Source organism: Cricetulus griseus, chromosome 2, assembly GCF_003668045.3.
Source record: "Cricetulus griseus strain 17A/GY chromosome 2, alternate assembly CriGri-PICRH-1.0, whole genome shotgun sequence".
Taxonomy (NCBI): domain Eukaryota; kingdom Metazoa; phylum Chordata; class Mammalia; order Rodentia; family Cricetidae; genus Cricetulus; species Cricetulus griseus.
Genome location: NC_048595.1, coordinates 192,759,533 through 192,778,041, shown reverse-complemented (window position 1 = coordinate 192,778,041; position 18,509 = coordinate 192,759,533). Strand labels below are relative to the sequence as shown.

Below are 18,509 nucleotides of genomic sequence, written 5' to 3'. Positions count from 1 at the left end.
TACCTCCTCTCCCTATTCTTTACTAATAAAACTCTTAAGTGGGGTTTGTTGTGTATCTTGTGGTCTGTTCTCGAGCACGGTAAGTATCAAGGACAGCCAGAGCTGTTACACAGAGAAGCACTGTCTTGAAAAACAAAAACAAAACAAAGCGAGATTCAGCATATGTACCTTATTATAGAAATTAAAGTAACTGCCTCCAATAGGGATTCAGAGGTTGTCCAAGAGAGGGAACTTGTACCAGACAGAGCACAAGAATGGTGATTGATTGGCTAGATACTAGCAGATATTGGAAGTTACCAACACATAGGTTCTAGTTTCTGTGTCCCTGAGCAAGGAACTGAGCAGAGACACACAGTTGCACCCAAAGCAAGGCCTGTTTATTAATAGATAGCACATTTCCAAGGTAGGGGAGCTGGCTGAGGCAACTGTCCTGAGGGAAGCTCCACCTCAGCCTCTGGCATCCATATACCCAAAGAGTCTGGAATGTTCTGGTGGAAGTTCCATCTCAATGCCCCTCCCCCATCTCTATCTCTTCCCCAAAGCCTGTCCTATCCCAGAAAGCCCGCCAAACAGGTCTCCTCCCCCAGAGATGCGCAAGACCACTCCCACAGTATTTAAACTGTCCATCAGAAAACAGACACATGGTTTTCCAAGTCTCTTTCTATCTCCTCTCTGGGGGGCTGGAAAATCACCTGAGAGTGTTTTATCCATTAAACCTGTCCTTTTCCAGTTCGGTTTGATTTGGATTGCTGCATCAGCTGAAAGGCTTATTGGGTTGCAGAAACTTTTCAGGAACAAACACCACAGAAAGAATTTAGGCTTTTGTATCTCTCAGAGCAGGATTTTGGGGGTCATTTGCATAGTGCTGGGTACTCTGTGGCATCGTCTTCCTCATTAGCATCTAAATCTCCACCCAGCAGTGTATTTTAATATTACAATGAACCCCAGGTCACCTTGAGACCCTCCATAGTGCTTCTGTGTGTACTTGTGGATGGATTTAGCCAGGTTTGGCTAAGAATATGGGACTAGTCTTTAACTTTGCCAGCTGTTTTTTTATATGCTAATTTGAAATCTTTGTGCAAGGCTCTCCCAGACCTCATTCTATGCCCTATTTTCCTCCTTCAGCCTATATTACAAGCTCTTGAGCAGTAAGTAGGAGAGTGCCAATTTTATTTTAGAGAAAAAGTTGATAAAGGGAGAAGAGTCAGCAAACTCACCTGGAAAATGAAACAAACCATGAAACTGGCTGAGGCTCAGCTAGCTCAGCTCAGCTTTTCTTTTCTCCAGCTCCTTGGGGCTCAGGATCAGCATCTTATCTGAATTTTCCTCATGACCCCAGAGTTAAACCCTTAGTGACCATCTCATCATCTTAACTCCAAGTTTTCCTTGAGAGCCTTTTGATAGGACAGAATATCTCCTGACCATCTGTGTCTTTCATGACATGAATCAGGTATCTGTGTGATTCAAAGTTCTACATCTGGGCTTGACAGGACAGCTCAGTGGGTTAAGGTGCTTGCTACCAAGCCTGGTACACTGAGTGATCCCCCCCCCCCCCCCCCCCCCCCGTCCCACAGAGCTGAGGGAAAGCACTCCTGCAGATTGACTTCTGTCCTCCATAGACTCACAGTGGTAGACACAGGCTCTCCAAACATACACATGTGCACACATAGAAAATAAATAAATGTTAAGTTTTTAAGTCGTATACCTTCCTTTGAAGAAGAGACCTATCAAGTGAAATTGTCGTTTTGCATTTCACACAGAGTAGAAGCCAGCTGGTATATATTTAGGCTCACAGCGGGAGTGATCCTCAGGGCTAAGAGCATGTTGTGGATTCAGGTGCTGGGCTTTCAATTGCCTTTGTGTGCTCTGTTGAGGATGGAGAGGGTTAAGGAAGTATTTTAGATGAGTGAGCTAAATCCCAAATCCTATTATCGGAGGGATAGGCTGACTGAGTTTTAGATCACATTTAATTTGCCTCCTCTTGTAAACTGGAGAATTTCTCTAGGCATTTTCCTGACATTGAGTGCAAGAATTAAAGACACTTAGGTTCACATTGATATTGATAATGGTGGTGGTCATCTGGTGGTCAGGATATAAAGACAGTGGCAGTGGTCAACTCCAGACAGGCTACCCAGCAACCCCCAAAACAAGATGGAAAGAAAAATGGGTGATAGTGGTGGATGCTAGCTAGGCTGGATCAAAATGGCTTCAAAATGTCCTTTCTTAGGGAACATTATGAGAGTGTTGTTACCTTTCTCCTAGTAAACTTTTTAATTTGGTGGGTAATTTGACCCTGATGCATATTCTTCAATCTTATTTATCTATTTATAACTTACTAATCCCTGGGCAAAACGGGCTTCTGGGAAAACTGCATCCCTTCACTGAGAATGGTTCACCCTGAAGGTAGCACAGGGAAGGGACAGAGGGACAAGAGAGACATAGCCCTGTGCCTTCCAGGCTCGAGGCTGCTGGCAATACCCAGCAACCCACTCCTCCTGAGTGCATTCTAATTTGCTCTAACAAATATTGACTACTTGATCAATTGCTGTTTTCTGTCTGAATTCTTCATTTACTGGAGCATGAGGACTGAGGCAACTGCCAGAGTTGAGTGCTGAGGAAACTGGAGACCTTCCCATGACAATGCCAAAGCTCTTCTTAGATTCAAGACTGTGCATTTTGTAGAGCTTACATTTAACTGAAAAATAGAATAAAATGAATTAGAAGAATCACATAAGCTTTGTGAACCACAGCTGCCATATAGATGGACTCCCTTACCGGTGTTTCCCTCTTTCCTTCCTTGTTCCCCAGTGTATACTTATACTCCATAAAACACAGTTCTATTTTCTCCTTTCCCCCTGCAGCTGCTAGTGCTGGGATAAAGATACCCCTGGCTGCTTCTTATTCAAATCCAATTCAAAGCTTTGTTTCTTCCCAACCATGATGGTGGGCACAGGGCAAATGTTCATTTTATACCTGTTGATTGAAATTTAGATTGATTAACCGTTTTTAATAAGGAGACCAGGGAGCAGAGGGCCTTTCTCCCTACTGTTTTATATAGAACATTGGTCCGACTTCTGCATTTGGAGAAGGCAGCCCCTGCTGGACACACATTAAGAGGTATGTGGTGAAGTACAATTCCTTGCCCTGAGAACTATACCAGGTAAGGTTCTAATTAAACCCACTTTAGAATTTAAATGAAAGCAAATTAAGTACAAGGCCCTGACAAGGTTTGCAGAGTTACTACCTGGTAGGGCTCATTTTAGCCTGAATGTTGAGCTAATAATCTTAGAAAAGGAAGGGTGTGGCTGAAGTTGAGGAGGCTGCATTTCTGCCTTGCACTTCCCTCCATATTATAGTTGGGTGACATTTGGTGTGACCTATAGTTAGGTCTATCTGCTGTCAGCAAGATGTCATATGGTAGCAGGATATCCCTGTGACTGTAAGATATTCTATTCCCCCAAAACTGACAGCAGATAACTTCGAGCTGAATAGCCAGTATGTATGGTAGAAGTGGAAGGGTGTGACAAGCTGACATTCACTAGAAATTCTACAATAACCTTTCAAACTGTCATGCTTTAGGCTCTGCTTGGGCTGAAATAAAACATTTAGGAAAGTGACAGAAGCTCTAGCAAAAGTAGAAACACTCAGGATTGGGACTGGCAGGCAGTTTAAAATGTTTACCCACAAAGGAGTATGTTGGTGAATTAAGTGTATATCCATCAACAGCCAGTGCCCATGACTGAAATGGAAATGTGGAGAAATCAATTTGTTTCTGTTGAGAAAACCCTCTCACTCCGAGTTCTAAAAAATTAAGCCAGGAAGCAAAAAGTACTTAGTTATTTTTTTCAAGAGCAGGACAGACAGAGTTTGAGGGTTAGATTGCAAATCCAATGAGAGATAATTCATTGGCATGGACAAAATTAAATAGAATTTATTTGAAGTTAATTAGCCAGATGCTGAATGGTCTTGCTCAAGTCAGGACAAAAGAAATAGTTATGGAGAAATAGTAAGCAAGGGAGATGCATGAAGGGAGTGTGCTGCTGGCTTAATAGGGAGGAGGGAGGAGCTGGGATGAATGGCACCTGTTGTACACTGTGAACCAGGGTCTCTGTTTTACTTCCTGGCACTCTTATGTGAGTACTGGGTAGGGGGATTATTTTGTAGATGGTTCTGAGAGTTTCTGGACTGTCTGACCACTGAGTGGAAGTGCCTCAAAGATGCAAGGCATAGGAAGATAGGGAGATCACAGGTGACACCAGGTACCAAGCAGAATTTCTTTAGAGATGATGGGAGTTTTTAACACTTGGTTGTTGGTGGCATAACGATTCACTTAAAAGTAAGGAAATAGAAAATTCTCTTGGAAGTTTTCTCCATACTTTCAAGGAATGTTTGTCATTGTTGAAGATGGGAAATATAACCTGATGTTCATATCATTGGGTTGATCCAGGAGAGATAGGAAAATCATCGATGCAAGATACTGGCCATCTTGGGAGTTTCTCCCTTTAGTTATGAACTAGTATATACTTGAATGCCTTCCCTGAGATGACACAATTAAAAGGAGGATACATGGCTACTATTAATACCTACTCCATTAAAGAAAGGCTGCAAAGGAGACTGAGAGACAGCATAGAGGTTAAGAGCACTTGCTGCTCTTTTAGAGGACCTGGCTTAGACTCCTAGCACCTGCACAGCAACTCACAACTGTCTGTAACTCCAATTTCCTGGGATTCGATGTCCTCTTCTGGCATCTTCTGGCACTGCAGGCATGTGGTATACAGGCATACAGGTGGCAAAACATCCATACATATAAAATAAAAATAAATCTTATTTAAAGGAAGGCTGGGAAATGTGGTCCATTCTGCTAAAGGAATGTGTGAGGACTGGATGATAAAACATGAGACTTGGAGTATTTGTAGGCCACTAGAGCTGAGCTGTATGCAGTCTCTCACAGGGTCATAAGTCTGGAAGCCTAAACTGGATAATTGATTATACTTGTTATGTTATACATTGGGGAATTGATTATACATATATATTATATATATATATATATAATATAAACATATATACATATATATTGATTATATATTGGATAATTGATTGCATCTATCAAGGAAGAATAGGTGCAGCATTATGAATTCTGGCCTGAGAAAGTGCAGAATCTATTACTTAGTAATGTGTCACAAACAGTCCTCAAAATCAGGAATTTACAACTGTGACAATGCACACAAAGCAGTTGACCCTTACTACAGACCAATTAAGTCAAATGTCCAGGAAAGGAGCCTAGGCATTGGCCTTTACAAAATCTTCTTAGAGGGGAAAAGGGACTTGCTACCAATGGGAGTATTTCTTCAATATCAATCTGTACTTTAAATGAGTGACTCTGAGTGCCATTGAATAAAGGTGGACAGGAGCGTTGGTTTTGAAATATTTAGTCAAATGGTGCCAGCAGCAGCTAGGACAGAGACCTGGCCAGAATCCAGTCATCAGTCACTGAACAGCACTTACTGCCATCCATATCCATCAAGCCAGAGCCTAGTTGGATAGAACATAAGCAGATTCTATGGTGGCGGGGGGGGGGGCAGTGTTTACCCTTGAGCTTGTATTCCTGGTCAGCATTCCCATAGTTTTGGTGATTCAATTTTGGCTTATGTGTTTTTTGGACCTCAGCTTTCTGCCACCACAGATGGTGGGTGAGGTTTCAATTTGCAAATATTAGTTATATTGAGAGTGTTTATTTTTCAGATAGAAACCACCAAGAGATCTTGTAATGAAGTTATAGAAATATTAATATTTATATGTTCTACATCCCATCTCCTAAAGGCTTTGTTTTATTTTGTACTTGCCAAGAAAACTATGGTAAGCATATATACTTAGATCCCACTTTTATAAAAGAAGATTATCAAATTTTAAGAAATAATGTTTCTTGGTATTTTCATGGGAAAAGACAAGGGATGAAAATACCACTAACTAAAATTTGGTGTCCGAGGATAGTTAGCTAGGGAAAGATAGGAGATACGTAATTAATTCAATTATTTTGAATTTTAATAGTCATAAGCAACAGGTAAAATCTATAATATTTTTATTTTCTAAAATGCAAAAGTATAGACATTTCAAGCCCCTGCATTCAACACAAATAGAAAACTTGAAAATTTTTATTTATAGCTAGAGCAATAAGACAACAAAAAGAGATAAAGGGGATATCATTGGAAAAGAAGTAAAACTTTCACTATTTGAAGATGATAGGATAATTTAAATAAGTGACACAAAAAATTCTACCAGGGAACTCCTACAGCTGATAAACACCTTCAGCAAAGTTGCAGGATATAAGATTAACTCAAAATATCAGTAGCCCACTATATATAGATTACAAATGGGCTTAGAAAGAAATCAGAGAAACATTACTCTTTACAATAGCCAAAAACAACATGAAATACTCTGGGGTAACACCAAACAAGAGAAAGACCTGTATAGCAAGAAATTTGAGTCTTTAAAAGAGGAAATTAAAGAAGATAACAGAAAATAGAAAGATCTCCCATGCTCTTGGATAGGTAGGATCAACATAGTAAAAATGTCAAACTTGTCAAAAGCAATCTACAGATTCAATGCTATCCTCATCAGAATCCCAGCACAATTCTTCACAGACCTTGAAAGAACAATTCTCAACTTTATATGGAAAAACAAAAGACCCAGGATAGCCGAAACAACCCTGTACAATAAAGGAACTTCTAGAGGCATCACCGTCCCTGTTATATTATCACCTATTATAGAACTATGGTGCTGAAAACAGCTTGGTATTGGCACAAAAATAGACATGTAAACAATGGAATCAAACAGAAAACCCTGATATAGACCCACACACCTATAAACACTTAATTTTTGACAAAGAAGCTAAAATTATACAATGGAAAAAGGAAAACATCTTCAACAAATGGTGCTAGCATAACTGAATGCTGGCATGTAGAAAACTGCAGATAGATCCATATCTATCACCATGCACAAAACTTAAGTCCAAATGGATCAAAGACCTCAATATAAATCCACCCACACCGAACCTCTCAGAAGAGAAAGTGGGAGGTACCCTCAAACAAATTGGTATAGAAGACTGCTTCCTAAACATAACACCAGTAGCACAGACACTGAGATAGACAATAAATGAGACCTCCTGAAACTTAGAAGCTTCTGTAAGGTAAAGGACACAGTCAACAAGACAAAACAGCAGCCCCAGAACTGGTAATGATCTTTACCAACCCCACATCTGACAGAGGGCTGATTTCCAAAATACACAAAAAACTCAAGAAGCTAGTCACCAAAACACCAAATAATCCAATTAAAAAGTGGGGTATAAAACTAAATAGAGAATTCTCAATGGAGGAATCTAAAATGGCTGAAAGACACTTAAAGTGCTCAACATCCTTAGTCATCAGGGATGCAAATCAAAACAACTCTGTTATACCATCTTTCTCCTGTCAGAAAGGCTAAAATCAAAACACCAATGACAGTTTATGCTGGAGAGGATGTGGAGAATGGGGAACACTCCTCCATTGCTGGTAGGAGTGTCAACTCCTACAACCACTTTGGAAATCATTATGGTGGTTGCTCAGGAAAATGGGAATCAGTCTACCACAAGATCCAGCAATTCCAGTCTTAGGCATATATCCAAAAGATACACATTCATACAACAAGGACATCTGTTTAACTATGTTCATAGCAACATTATTTGTAATACTTAGAATCTGTAAGCAACCTAGATGCCCCTCAACTGAAGAATGGATAAAGAAAATGTAGTACATTTACACAATGGATTAACTACTCAGGAAAAAAAAAACCCAAAACCAAAAAACAAAAAACAACAACAACAACAAAAACAATGAAATCTTGAAATTCACAGGAAAATGGACTGATCCAGACCTCCTGAACATGGGTGTTATTTAGGAGGCCTGGGCAATCGATGGGGCCTCTGGTAGTATTTATCCCTAGTGTACAAATGGACTTTGGGAGTCCATTCCACATAGAGGGCTACTGTCTCGGCCTAGACACACGGGGGGAAAGGGGCGGGGGAGCCTAGGCCCTGCTCCAAATGATATGACAGACTTTGGAGATCCCCCATGGAAAGCCTCACCTTCCCTGGAGAGCAGAAAGGTGGGAGGGAAAGGGAACTGAGATTGACATGTGAAATAAGCTCATTTCTAATTTAATAAAAAAGAAAAACAACTGAAAAGGAGACTTATAAGCTACTTTATCCCCTGTGAAATACAGCCTCTAAGCTATTACAGTGCTCTCAGCAACTAAGTTTAAAATTTAAATCATTATTGTAATGCTATCATTATGTTTATACTGTTTAATCCAGTTTTAAATACATATATATTTTAACTTGTGAAATCAGTGAAATTATGTAATTTGTATTGTGTAGCTCAACCATACATATGCATGAAGCAAGTGCTTAGATATTAGTTGCATCCTTTTAGTCAGACTATCCCGTGCTTATTGTCTTTTTTTGTTTTTTAATCAACTTGACACAAAACAGAATTATCCGGGAAGAGGAACCTCAATTGAGAAAATGCCTCCATCACATTTTCTGTAGACAAATCTGCAGCACATTTTCTTGATTAGTGTTTGATGTGAGTGGACTTAGCCTGAAGGGTTTGTGGTACCCCTGGCAAGTGGTCTTGGGTTGTAAAGCATAGCAGGCTGAGAAAGCTATGAGGAGCAAGCCAGTAAGCAGCAGCCCTTTGTGGTCTCTATTCTAGTTCCGTCTCCCGGTTCTTGCCCTGAGTTTTCAATGATGACTTTCTCTCAGTGATGGACTTGCACCCACCTCTCTATAGGTGGTGGGACCCAGGAAAGTGGAGCCAATAAATGGAGGGGACCAAAGTCTCATTTAAAGTTTCAACTTTATTCAGAGCCTCAGATAATTTATACTCTGAGGATAAAGTTCACTGGAATTCTCATGAGTTCAAACTGTATATAACCACAAGGACAAGCTACACATGGCAAAAACATGTTTTTCAATAGAGACATATAAACATTTAATTGATTATCAGCAGAAAGAAATAATTAGTAATCTGAAGTAAACTCACTCCTATATGCTACACCGGGCAAGAGCACAAGAACACATTCCAAGAGACAACTCCATGTTTTGAAGAAACCAATGTCACAAGACTTTGGTCTTATTTTCTTGGAGTTTTCTCAAAAGCTCTCAGAATTCTCCTCATATGACTTCATTCTTGCACCATGTTTGGATAGACTGTCCTGTGGAAGTGTAAGATGAAATAAACCCTGTTCTCCCCAAGTTGCTTATGGTCATGCTGTTTATCCCAATAGAAGATATAGGATATTACTTAAGGCAATGTTTTTATTTACTAAAATATTTACTTTTATTTGTTAAAATATATCACTACTGTAAATATGTTAAAACATGTAAAACTAGATCCAGTTTTCATATTATACAGCACTTAAAAATTGTATCTATTCTAAGTGGAGAAAGGTAACAATGAAGTCTTTTCCATCTATTTGTTTGTTTTGTCCTATTCCAATGTGTCAGTTTTTGTTTTAATAGTATTATCATCCCTTAGAAGCCTGTTTGCTTTCTAATGAGAGAGAGAAGGGAGTGGATCCATCAGGAGGGAAGATGTGAAGGAATGAGGAGGATCAGAGGGAGGGAAAACCATATTCAGGATGGATTATGTGAGAAAAGATGGTGTCTTAGGGGTTTTTATGTGATTTTTTTAAATTCTTTAATTCCTACTCATATTTACATATCCATCCCCCCATTCCCTCAACCTCCCATGTTCCCCACCAACAAGCCCAATCCATCCCCCAACTCCTCCCCAGGGACAGTGAGGTCCTATACCAGGGACCTTCAAAGTTCATCATATCATTTGGGGGAGGGCCTAGGCCCTCCTCGCTGTATCTGGGCTGCAATAGTATCCCGCCATAGGGAATGGGCTCCCAAAGTCCATTTGTGCTCTAGGGTTAAGGACTGGCTCCACTGTTAGAGGTCCCATAGACTATCTTGGCCTCCTAGCTGGCACCCACATTCAGAGGGCTTGGTTTGGTCCAATGCTGTTTCTGCAGCTTTATGACTAGGGTCTCCATGCTCTCACTAGGCCAGGTCAACTGTTTCTGCAGCACTGTCTTGGCTCCTTTGCTTATCCCTCCTCCCTCTCCACAACTTGATTCCAGGAGTATGGTTCAGTGCTTAGCTGTGGGTGCCTGTTTCTGCTTTGAACAGCTACTGGATGAAGGCTCTAGGAATGGTAACCAAGGTAGACATCAATCTCATTAAAGGGAAGGACATCAATGGCATCTTCTCTACTACTGCCTGGATTCTTAGTTGGGGTTATCCCTGTGGATCCCCTATAGTAACATTATTTGTAATAGCCAGAACCTGGAGGCCACCTAGATGCCCCTGAACTGAAGAATGGATAGAGAAAATGTGGTACATTTACACAATGGAGTACTACTCAGCAGAAAAAAAATGGAATCTTGAAAATTGAAAGCAAATGGATGGAACTAGAAGAAACCATCCTGAGTGAGGTAACCCAATCACAAAAACATAAACATGGTATGTATTCACTCATATATGATTTTTAGACATAGACCAAAGAAATAGCAGTCTACAATCCACATTGCTAGAGGAGCTAGGAAACAAGGAGGACACCAAGAGAAGATTGCATAGTTCCTAGAAGAAGGGGATGGGGACAAGAAACCCTGAGCAAAGTTGGAGCATGGGAGGGGGGGTAGAGAGGAAGGAGGTGGGAAGGGAAGAGAGGGAGGGGGAGGAGAAGAAGAGGACTGAGACAGGAGGAATAGAGGACGGAAAGAAAGGAGATGCCTTGATAGAGGGAGACAATACAGGTAAGTAGAGCTTTCTGGCACAGGGGAAATGTCTTAGGGTTTTTATTGGTGTGAAGAAACACCATGACCATGGCAACTCTTACAAAGAAAACATTAATTGGCATGGCTCACTTACTTTTTCAGAGGTTCAATTTATCATCATCACGGTGGGGAGCATGGTGGCATGCAGGCAGACACAGTGCTGGAGTGGCTGAAAGTCCTACATCTTGCAGGCAACAAGAAGTTGACTGAAATACTGGGTAGTATCCTGAGCATAGAAAAACCTCAAAGCCTTCCCCAACAATGACACACTTCCTCCAACAAAGCCATGCCTCCTAATAGTGTTACTCTCTGTGAGATTATGGTGTTTAGTTATATTCAAACTACCACAGATGTATTTTTAATAGCAGGGAAAATTGTCTATTCTAGTTTGGTTTCAGATTACGGACTTCCAGTGTGTAAACCTAACTTCTAGCTCTTGGCATCTTGACTTCAGACCCTTAGGAGTGCTAACAGTACATACCTTACAGGGCCTTTATAAATACTTAAAATATTGCTTGGCAAAAATATTCAAAGCATCAGATACAGTCACTGACTTCCTTGCCTTTTACAAGTGTCAGGTTAGTCATCACCAGTGTAGATTCTATATCAGGGAATAGCTCATATCACAGTCTCTAAGTGCTCTAATTATTTAAGCCAGGGTTCTTGCTATCTTTTATGTCCTGACAGAGTAGAAAGCCATTCCAGGGGCCATAGAACAATGAAGCTTTCATATGAATTCACTATAAAGCTCTGTTCTCCTTAGGCTATGTTTAACCCTAATTTCCAAAACATTCTCCTAGACACACCCTCATCACCCACCTATGCACCCCTCAATCCAGGCAAACGGATATTTAAAATTAATCATCACAGAGTTGGCAAAAGCTTTACTTGGTATTATTACATTTTTTGCCTACAGTTATTCTCTCTTCTTAAGTCTTCATTCTTTCCCTCAAAAGTATCTATTTCATTCAGAGTTGAGTTTCACAGGACATTAAACCCAAAGCAAAGATGATTCGTCACCAAAACTTACTTCTCTTTCTCCTTTCTTAGGAAGGACAGTCTTCAGTCACTCTTAAGATGGTTAGTGAACAATTTATTTGTATGTGGTTCCTATTTCTATTAGGTCAGTGCTTCTAAAACAGAGGAAGACGGAAGTCACTAAAAGAATGATGAAAACCAATGAGAAATAATAGTCTGTTAAAATACATTTTACATGCTGAGAAATACTAACAAAGGTCTGATTTGCTCTCTCTCTTTTTTCCTGGTATTTCACGACATAAACCATGCAGGATTTCTGCTTAGTATTAATCATTATGGAGGAAAGGCTGCATTTATCAATTACCTACAGCATATTATCTATATTTAATGTAATAAATGTTTGATAAACAACTAGGTAAACCTAGTCAGTGCTGGAAAAAATGTAAGATTTTGAGATGAACAGTAAAAAAATGAGTCTAGAACATAAAGCAGATCATAAAAATGCATGGAAGAAAAGTCATAAATGAGGAAGGGTCGTACGAGAGGAGGAAGTGACAGGCAAATTGATAGAATACAACATTTTAACAAATTGAGAAATCTATTTCATTTACAAGATTATTTCTTCAGTATACACTATTACACATCCTGGGTAGCTTTAGTGGAGTTTGCACAGAATCAGTCCTATCTGTTCTCTGTGGAGATGCTGTGATTTGTCCTCGATAGTCTCCCTACACCCTTTCCATTTTTATTAACTCAGACCACCAACACTTAAACATTTTTCTGGAACACATATATAAGTTTAATTTACATGAATCTCAGACATTGTTTTTATGTAATTCTAGGACATTTTTGCCATGCTCCCTTCTAATTGCTAATTACTGTAATTGATTGATTTATTGCAGAGAAATACAGAGACTACTATTAGAATGGAGTTAGGGGTAAGAAAATGTTTGAAGCAGAGCTACATAGCAGAGAGAAAGGAAAGAAAAACTGCAAAGAGTGGCACACAGCATTGTTACAATAAATCTTTCCACCAAAGCCACCCAAGCTCTACCGCCACGTGTGTGCTTTATGCCAGCCGCCCCGCCTGAATTAGGGCCCAAATTAATGCACAGAGAGACTTGTATTAGGTTCAAAGCTGCTTGGCCAATGACTAGGATTCCTTATCTGTTAGCTCAGTCTTAATTATCATAAATCTATATATTTTATAAGACTTATCTTATCCGATGCCTTATTGGCGTCCCTCCTTGCCGGTGGATCACATTGTGCAGCTGGAGCAAGAACAGAGGGGAAAAGGGGGACACTTCCTGTTTCTCTTTCTTTAAATATGAGTCTCCTTGCTATGTCATTTCCTGCCTGGATCACCACTTCTCTACTACATTTCCCAGAATCCTCTTTGACTCCTAGTCCCCTCTAACTTGCTGTCTCATTGGCCAAACAGTATTTTATTTAACAATCAATAAGATAAACATACACAGTACATTCTCCATCATCTCCTCTTTTCTGTCTAAATAAAAGAAGGATAACTTATCTTTTATAATAACTCAAGAAAACTATCACCATAACTATCTGTCTTCAACTCTATCAAAGACCACAGAAGGAAAATATATAAACTGTAGAATTGACAGAGACATCTGGCTACCTGGACAGTTACCCAAAGATCCTCTGTAACGTTGGGGCATCCATCTTCAGCCCATAGGCCATAGTGTAACTACCACACTTCTCCATTTTAACAGGAACCCTTCAGTACTGTCTTGTTTTGTAAGTTCAGCAGTCATTTTTTGTGGGTCCTTTATGTCCAGTTTATTCAGCAACAAACAGTCCTGGAACACATGTATAAGTTTAATTTGCATGAATCTCAGACATTGTTTTTATGTAATTCTAGGACATTTATGCCATGCTCCCTTCTAATTGCTAATTACTGTAATTGATTGATATAATGCAGGGAAATATAGAGACAACTATTAGAATGGAGTTAGGGGTAAGAAAATGTCTGAAGCAGAGCTACATAGCAGAGAGAAAGGAAGGAAAAATTGCAAACAGTGGCACACAGCATATGAAGTACTCAGACATTTATTTTCCTTGATACAAGCTCATGAATCCACCTGTTTAGGCCAATTCCAATGGGAATTGCTATGTGTGAAAATGAAAATACTATAAATGATATTAGGTAAGGAAGAGATTGGTATTTCAGGAAAGCATAGCTCAGATTCAGAAAACATCATAAAAAACAAAGGCTAGATAAAGTGTTCCATAATTGAGGGCACAGGGGTTATGGATAGCAGGCTTTGTTTGAGCAGTAAAATCACACAGCCTCACAGAAGTGGAAGAGCAGAGGTATTTCTTCATTGCCTTTATTTTCATATGAGGTAAAGGAGGCTCACAGATCAATAATGATTTATTTCGAGTGAAGCCAAACAATGGCTGAGTTGGAAGAGAAGTTTCCATCCCTGCCTGTCCCCTTCTTGTACAAAAAGAATGCTCTAGATCCAAGTCCACCAGAGTGCTTCTGGGTAATTCCTTAATGTCCCTGTTTACACTCAACTGGGACAAGGCAGAGAATATCACTTTCACCTAAATGTGTTGCCCTGTGCCTTTATTTATCTTCAATTACTTGAGATACATACCTGATCCTTTTCATTCTTATGTGAGACTGTCATATGCCATTCATTATATACTTTTCATTCATGTTCCCTGACAACCACCAAACATGAAATCTTGAAACTTCTATTTGTCCATTTTTACTGTAAGGTTTTTGTTTTGTTTTGTTTTGTTTTTTGTTTTTCCAGACCAGGTTTCTCTGTGTAGCTTTGGAGCCTATCCTGCCATTTGCTCTGTAGACCAGGCTGGCCTCGAACTCATGAAGATCTGCCTGCCTCTGGCACCCAAGTGCTGGGATTAAAGGCATGAGCCACCACCATTCACCTTTCAATGTAAGTTCTAACAAGCAGGTAAAACCCACTATGTTCTTGACTACAGTTTCTGTTGCTGTGATAAAACACCATGACCGAAAGTAACTCAGAGAGTAAAGGGTTTACTTGGCTTTCACTTTCATGTTACAGTCCATCATCAAAGAAAATCAGGCAAGGAATTCAAGACAGGAACCTAAAGGTAGGAACTGAAGCAGCTGCTATGGAGGAGTTCTAATTACACTTGACTTGATCCCCTGAGCTGCTTAGTTTGCTTTCTTACCATGCCTCAGGACCACCTGCCCAGGGATGGCACTGCTCACAGATGGCTGGGTCACTATGGCTTTCTATTCCTCCTGGAAGACCTCTAGATCTCCAAGGCAAATTGGGTCTAGGATTTTTCTGGAGTGACATTCCAATTTATCAAAGTACTGGGAAAGGGAGGGTGGTGTCATTTCTTCTCCCTCTGCCCTTCCCTGCAGGAAAGTTTATCTTTCAAGTAAGCTGGGATGAGATGCTCAGGACTTTAGGGTTCCAGATATGCTATGTATAGGTGGAATAACATCCTTACACAGTGGGAGAAGAAAGATCTTGGCATCTTGGCCTCGGTAAAGCTGCTTCTTTATAAAGCTAGAGGTGAAAAAGAACAACATCCAGACTACTCTTTCCAAGGTAAAGCCACAAGCAATGACCCCTGCCAGCTAGGGGAAATTCTCCTTTTTTCCCACATCTTCACTCCTGCACCCATAGTGTAGAGTGTCTGTAATAAAGAACTGGTTTGAGTGCACAGAGTGACTGCTCTAGCTTGAATGTCATGACTGCTCTCTGTTCTCAGTGAACTATCTTTCCTTTTCTTTAGTAAATGTTTTGCCATTTGTAGTGTGTCATTAAGGCAATTTCTAGGGTCTCTAAGAATGAAGATTATTTCATGTAGTTTTCAACAGTTAAAGTATCTTCCTGGAGTGCCTCTCTGAGATATGTATTCTGTCATTCAAGAAATCCCACTCCACTTTTTAATATCCTAGTGTCTTGAAAAATGGAAGAAATTAAATAAAAGAAACCTAGGCTTTTTTCATCTTGTGAGAGGTCTGTTCATTTCATATAGGCGCTTGCTGCTTCATCAAATTCATATACAAGTTGCACTGACTACAAAGGATCAAATCATAGAAAAAGAAAATTTGCACTGCTCTCCTTCCTGTTCATATCCTGGGAATTTAATGAATTGAACAGCTCAAGAACTATGGGTCTTCATGATCTTAGCTCTCTGCTGCCTAGAAATAGACAACTTTCCCCATAATGTAACATCAGTCATCCCACAATCACATAATCCCACCTCCTGTTCCCTCCAAAGTTGAAAATGAATGTAGTGTAGTTGAAAATGAATGAAAAGAGAGTAACATGCTTTCCTGAGTGTAAAGTTATAATTATTTGAGGGTGTTTATCTGGGTAGACACTGTGTCTTTTGTTATAAGTGGAAAGAAGAATGGGTTGTCAAAGGGGTCCTATTGAGGCATAGGAAGACTTCCTTCCAGAAAAGCATAGGGTTGGTTTTTACCTCAGGGAATACAGATTAGTACTGTCTGGTAAGCATCTTTGATTGATGCAGCAAGAATATATATGACTTAAGAGGCAATTTTAGGATTAAAGGCCACAAATTAGTTAGTCATCATATGGCAGTCCTTACAAATCATAATGAATTATTTACTTCATCAGATACAAGTTCTAAATGTCTAGACATTTAGGATAATAATAAGCTGAAGTTGTTCTTGAAAAACATCAGGGGAGAGGGCTCGGTTAGTAAAGTGCTTGCCATGCATGCCTGAAGGCCTGAGTTCAGATTCTCACCCACCATGTGGAAAGTGGGGCCTGGTGGCACATCTACTCATGATTCCACTGCTAGGGAGGCATCTCTAGGGATGACCAACCAGTTAATCTAGACAAATCGGTGAGTTCCTGGGACAGGGAGATATTTACTTCTAGCCTCCACAAGCACACATGGCTGTGTACCTGTCCATACCTGCATCACACACACACACACACACACACACACACACACACACACACACACGAGAGAGAGAGAGAGAGAGAGAGAGAGAGAGAGAGAGAGAGAGAGAGAGTTACATACACTCATACATACACACAGGAAAGTAAAAGTTCAGTACCCTTTCTACTCTGCAACAAATTACCTTTTCTTCATTTTAAATACTAAAAATGAAGAGTACGGTGTCATTTTTCATAGATACTGGCCTGATACTGCCACCATACATAGCTTTTGACTAAATCTCTCTCATTCTATTTATCAGTAAGACTTGGGAGTCAGATGTTGGGATGAAAACCTACTAGCTCAGAGAGGTTGAATAGCAACTAGCTGACCTTCTTTCTTTGCCAGTATCTCTGAAAGTGTCCTTCCACTCTGCAACAAAAATCATGCCACATAAAGTTGCTCCCTACTACTTCTTGTGCATCTCTCTATCATCTTCCAGACACCCTCTGACTCTCCATGACTCTACTTTCTGTCAACTTGTTCTAATTCAGCCTCATGACCCAGGGTTGATTTTATTTAATTAATGCAAATGCAAACGGGGTTCACAGTGCGATCAAATATCCTACAGCAGTGCAGGAGTCACTCATGGACCTTGACTTTATTTTCAAAGTCAAATGCTCATTTGCTCAGGTCTGAAATGTATTACAGTCTAAACTTGTATGCCAAGAGCAACTAGCAAGTTCATTTTATCTCATTTTCTTATATATTATACCTTAGACATTTAGCTGACCTGTGGTAACTTAAAAACCACAATTCTCAAAGTAGTTACTGAAGAAGGTGTGGCCATGCAATTCATTTTGAGCCAATGAGGTAGCTTTGAAAATTGCCATTTGTGAGTTCTGATAGATGTCCTTAAACAGAGAATTGTGTTCATCATACCTTTATCTTTCCTGCTGCTGGAATGACTTGATGGTAGCTGATTTAAAAAATTTTGGATTCATTTATGTATTCATATTTTGCCTGAATGCATGTATGTGTACCATGTGAATGAATGTCACATACAGAGAGGTTCAGAGAAGGTATCAAATCCCCTGGGACTGGAGTTACAGATGGTTGTCAGCATTCATGTGCGTACTGGGAACAGAACCTAAGTTCTCTGGAAGAGAAGCCAATGCTCTTAATGGCTGATACTTGAGGTGCTTCCTACATGCATTGTGGAACCAAGTCTATGACAGCCTACATTATTGCAAACCTCCTAAAATTGCTGTACATCCCTGCAGTGTCCAAATCTAGATGTTTTATACAAGAGAATAGTGTTGTAAAGCTGATGTCCATTTGCCTTTATATCCATGCAACAATGAATAGAGTACTGTTTGATCTTTGCATTGTCAAGGCATGCTTTAGTTAGTCTGATAAGTTTAGTGTTAGACTGCTTGAAATTTATTGTGCCTCTCTACATGACAGTGGATAGTCAAAGAAAGACATGCTGCTTTATTTTTAATTTGAAGTGTAATTCATGCAGTTTACAATTGCACATATTTAAATTATGTAATCTGTCAAAGTATGACATACATATGCATCTTAACTAGAATAATAAATATATTCACCAGAGATTTCTTCCTGCTCTTTTTTAACACCACCTCTTTGCTTCTTTGATTTCATCCTCAGCACTCAACTCCAGGTAACCATCAATCATCTCTATGCCACTATAGATTATTGCTGAGTTATTTTTATTGCTGAGTACTTTTGCATTGCAAATA

At 39.8% G+C, this 18,509-nt stretch overlaps 1 long non-coding RNA gene across 2 annotated transcripts; it reads right to left on the bottom strand.

Annotated features, from left to right (window-relative positions):
* Window positions 1-1,678: 1,678 nt before the first annotated feature.
* On the bottom strand, window positions 1,679-12,949 carry LOC107978730. Of its 2 annotated transcripts, XR_004768346.1 has the most exons (3): window positions 11,909-12,949; window positions 10,973-11,062; window positions 1,679-2,695 (listed from the first exon to the last, which is right to left on the bottom strand). It is a non-coding gene; the product is annotated as an uncharacterized LOC107978730 (long non-coding RNA). The 2 variants fall into 2 exon arrangements; XR_003482317.2 differs by lacking the exons at window positions 10,973-11,062; window positions 11,909-12,949 and adding an exon at window positions 4,700-6,480.
* Window positions 12,950-18,509: the final 5,560 nt, after the last annotated feature.